Below are 5,000 nucleotides of genomic sequence, written 5' to 3' on the forward strand. Positions count from 1 at the left end.
CTGTCGTCTGGGACTTTGAAACGTAGACAGAGAGAGAGAGAGAGAGAGAGAGAGAGAGAGAGAGAGAGAGACAGACAGACAGACAGACAGACAGACAGGCAGACAGACAGACAGACAGACAGACATAGACAACAATTTCTGTACGTTATTTTATAGAAAATTCCCCACCCTTCTTTCCCAAAGTGCTCACATGAGCCACTGGACGTGCACGAGACATACATTCCTGATTGCAAGTGCCCCCCACCCCACCCCCACCCCTCCCCCTCTTCTCCCACCCTGCCACAATTACCAATAACTACGTTTTACTTTGATGGAAGTACTTTGACCTTCTTCTTCTTCTTTTTTTAATTTTTAATTTTTATTAATTTTTTTTTAAAGCTGGCAGCAGCTTGGAGCTGATAGCACAAAACATACGAATTATATATTTCTTCAAGTGCAGGACAAAAGACTTCCTGTCATTTTCTAAGAATTACTTAGCAAAAGATTCTTTTCAGAACTGGACGCGGCGGGATGAGACGAGAGATGGAAGAGCTTTGCTCTTCCCAACAGACCATGGTTAAGGTCATTTGGGACGTCTTCCAATGTGGAGGAGCGCTCAGTGATGAGGATTGCAAGACGTGTAACACGGGTTTCGGCACCCCGTCAGATGAAAAAAAAACCCCAAAAAACTCGTAGTCAGAAATCGCGATACCATTCGGTCTGAAACGGAGAAACTAATTTGTAATTGGAAATGATTCTGTTCTCGTTCGTGTTGGCTGTTAAAGAGAGAGAGAGAGTGTGTGTGTGTGAGGAGAGAGAGAGGGGGGGGGGTAGAGAGATTGAGAAAGAGAGGAGGGAAGGAGGAAGAGAGAAGGAGGAACAGAGAGAGGAAGTGAGAGAGAGAGACTGAGAAAGAGAGAGAGAGAGGGTGGAGGGAGTGAGGAACAGAGAGAGAGGAAGTGAGTGAGTGAGAGAGTGAGTGAGAGAGAGGGAGGGAGGGAGGGAGAGAGTGGGAGAGAGAGAGAGAGAGGGAGGGAGAGAGTGGGAGAGAGAGAGAGAGAGGGAGGGAGAGAGTGGGAGAGAGAGAGAGAGAGGGAGGGAGAGAGTGGGAGAGAGAGAGAGAGAGGGAGGGAGAGAGTGAGAGAGAGAGAGAGAGAGGGAGGGAGAGAGTGGGGGTGGGGGCATCTGGAAAAAAATGATAAAAAGAAGGAAAAGAAAAAAGGGACATTGGATCACATTCATCTCTCTCTCTCCCTCTCTCTCTCTCCCTCTCTCTCTCTCTCTCTTCTCTTCTCTTCTCTTCTCACCATCCTCACCTTGCCTTCTTTCTGCCCATCTCAGACTTCTTCCCCCTTTTATATTTCTGTTCATCTTCTTCTGGTACTTCCTCTCTGTCGTCTTCGTCATTTCAATGTGTGGATCTCTTCTTGTATGCAGTTATTTTCAAAGACTGATGCAATGTCGACAATGAAGCAGTATTCAGCTGGTTTGTTGCACAAGGTTTTTTTTGTTTTTTTTTAACTTGAAAGCAGAACCGCAACGATGGAATAATTGCTGCATGCCCACTTGTGACAGATATGGACAGTGGGAGGGAGGTTGGGGAGTGGGGAATTCTGAAGAAATGAAAGAGGGAGTAGAGAACATGCATCATGCCGTCTGGTGCCTATAGACATCTGCAGCCTAGCTACCTTTTCATACTGGCCTTTCACACAGCATACAAAGGGGACACAAATATGTCCACGCGGAGCTTCGATCCTACAATCTGCGTCTCATTTATTTTTTTTTTTTTTTTTGCTTCTTCTTCTTCATGTTCTACTTCGTTCTTATCATCATTATCATCATCATCATCATCATCATCAACATCATCGTTGTTGACGACATCGACACTGTCACCACCATTACCATCATCACCATCGTCGTCGTCGTCGTTGTCGTCATCGCCACCGTCGTCACCATCATATCATCATCATCGTCATTATCTTGATTTTTTTTTCTTTCACCACCACCCAACACCACCACTGTTGTCTCCTCTTTCTTCTTTTCCTTCTCCTCCTCTTCTTTCTCTCTGTCTGTCTGTCTGTCTCTCTCTCTCTTTTCTTTACTCTCTCCTCCTACTCTCTTCTTCTTCTTCTCCTCCTTCTACTCCTCCAAAAAGCAATCTTCAGCTGGTTTGTTGCACCAAGTTCTTGAACTGGAAAGCAGAGTCGTACGATCGAACAATGCTGCATGCCCACTCGATGACAGAAATGCGGGGAGGACATTCTGAAGAAATGAAAGACAGAGCTAAGAAAAAAGCAAGCTTCAAGTCTTCTCGAGGCTATACATAGACACCCGCTGTCTCGCTAACCCGTCATATTGGCCCTGCACACGGCATACAACATTAGAAAAAGAAAGAAAAAAACCAAACAAATAAATGGGAGCGGGTACGGGTTGGGGGTGGGCGTGGGGGTGGGGGTTGCGTAGGGATCCATGCTCAGTTTCGATCACGCAATGTGCGTCACATCTTTTTCTTCTTCGTCTTCGTTATGTTTAGCTTCATGCTCACCGTCACTATCATCATCGTTGTCGTCGTCTTCGTCGTCATGGGGTGGATTCTGAAGAGATGGAAGGCGGAGCTGGGAACCAGAAAGCATCAAGTATTCTCCTGGCTGTGTGTAGGCGTCCACCAGCAGTCTTTGGCTCACCCTGCATTTTGGCCCTGCCGAGAAAAAACAATATCAAAAAGTGTTCGTACTCATTTTCGACCCTACCATGTGCGTCTCATTTATTTGTTTTACTTCTTCTTTACAGCCATGGTTTACTTTCTCCTCCTTCTCCTCCTCATTGTTCTTGTCCAGCTTCTTGTTCTTGTTCTAGTTTCTCTTGTTCTTCTTGTTCTTCGTCTTCTAGTTATTTTTCTTCTTGTTCTCGTTGTATTTGTTGTTGTTCTTCTTCATCATCATCATCATCTTCTTCTCTACCACCACCACCACCACCACCATCACCACCATCCCCACCACCACCACCACCGCCACCACCACCACCACCGCCACCACCAGCATCACCATCACCACCACCAACACCATCACCACCACCACCATCATCACCACCACCATCACCATCACCATCACCACCACCACCATCATCACCACCACCATCACCACCACCACCACCACCATCACCACCACCACCATCACCACCACCATCACCATCACCATCACCACCATCACCACCACCACCACCACCACCATCACCATCACCACCACCATCACCACCATCACCACCACCATCACCACCATCACCACCATCACCACCATCACCACCACCATCACCATCACCACCACTTATTCCTTCTCCTCCTTCACTCCTTTCTTCCCCCTCATTCTTCTTTTTATCCTCAAACACTCCTCTTCTTCCTCTCTCTCCACCCTCCTCCTTTTCATCTTTTTTTTCCTTTTTCTTTTCCTCCTCCCGTTCATCCTCTTCCTCCTCCATTTCTTATTCTCGCTACTGGCTGTCTCTGGCCGTGGCAAAATCACTCACACATCTTCCTTTTTTCTTTCTTTTTTTCCAATAGATTATTTATTTATTCATTACTTATTTGTTTATTTTATTATTATTATCCACCTTTAGCGTTCCTTGCCACTCGCCCTCTTCAGCTGACAGTCGAATGCTTCACGTTCACTTCCCCTGTACCGGGTGAAGCCCGCTGTATGTCTTTTGCTTACGAACCACGTATCTTCAGAACGAGCTTCCTGTTGAGGTCTGATGCTCAGGTTCAATTCATTCTTCGAGATCTGCAGTTAGAATCCTTACTCACAGATATGTGTGCTTTTCTTCTTCTTTTCTTCTTTCTCTCAGTTAAACACGTTTCCTTCTTCTTCTTCTTCTTACCATTACATACCCATTATGTGAAAACTATACTATACATGTGCACGCACGCTGAATTTGAACCCCAAAAAATGTTTTGCACATTTTCAAGTTGAATTATCGCCTTTTCATTAAAAAAAAAAAAAAAAAAAAAAAAAGAGAGAAAGACAGAAAGAAAAAAAAAAAAAGATTCGTCATTTTAAGCTTTTTTGAATTTTTTATTCGTTTTTTTTTTCTCCTAAACATTACAGCCCAGAAATCACGGATGCATTTTATGAATATATGTGTGTGTTTTATAGTTAATACGTACATTTTATATAAATACATCTACCCATTGTCGGCTCACAATGCAGGTGCACTACTATTTTTCAGGTACAGTATTATGTTTGACAGAAAAGAACAATTCTATGAAACGGGTAAAAAAAAGACTTCTTTTCGTCACCTAGGCATGCCAAACGAATGCAGTATAGGAATGAAAAGCGAGAACATTATTTTGCTAATCAAACGAATATTGGCATCATTTCCAAACCTACAATGTGCAGATTTCTTCAAAATGGAACAGGGTCTTTCTGGGCCGTACCAAACACATTAGACTGAGCAACACATTAGACACTACGTTCATGGCATGAGAGATCTTTTCCCACCTTTCATGCGGCAAATCGGTGGCAGTGTTTGTGTGCAGTGTTCAGCCTGCCTACATTTGTTTGTGGCTTTCGTGGCTATGAGACTGCAATTTTTTGCATATCTGTTGTGTGTGTGTGTGTGTGTGTGTGTGTGTGTGTGTGTGTGTGTGTGTGTGTGTGTGTGTGTGTGTGTGTGTGTGTGCATCTTCACTCTTGGGTCGGTGAATGCGTGTTGAGTGTGCACCATGAGGGCTCACTGAGCGTGGCCCATTTCCTTTCATGGGTTTTCTTTTCTCAAGTTTTGCCTTCAACTCATCTTTTCCTCTCATTATCTATTTATTTACAACAACAACAACAACTGAATGATGTTGGAAAAACATGCAAGGAAAATTAAGCCCTTCCTTCCTACAAGAATCTGCTGATTTCGTCGTTTCTTGGACACTGAGTGTGCTCGTGTTCATCCGGTCTTGGCTTTAATGAGCTGCCATAGCTGTCGCTTTTAATCAGGGAGAACTGAATGACACCCCCTCCCCCCCCCCCCCCCCCAAA

Source organism: Babylonia areolata, chromosome 7, assembly GCF_041734735.1.
Source record: "Babylonia areolata isolate BAREFJ2019XMU chromosome 7, ASM4173473v1, whole genome shotgun sequence".
NCBI classification, from domain to species: domain Eukaryota; kingdom Metazoa; phylum Mollusca; class Gastropoda; order Neogastropoda; family Buccinidae; genus Babylonia; species Babylonia areolata.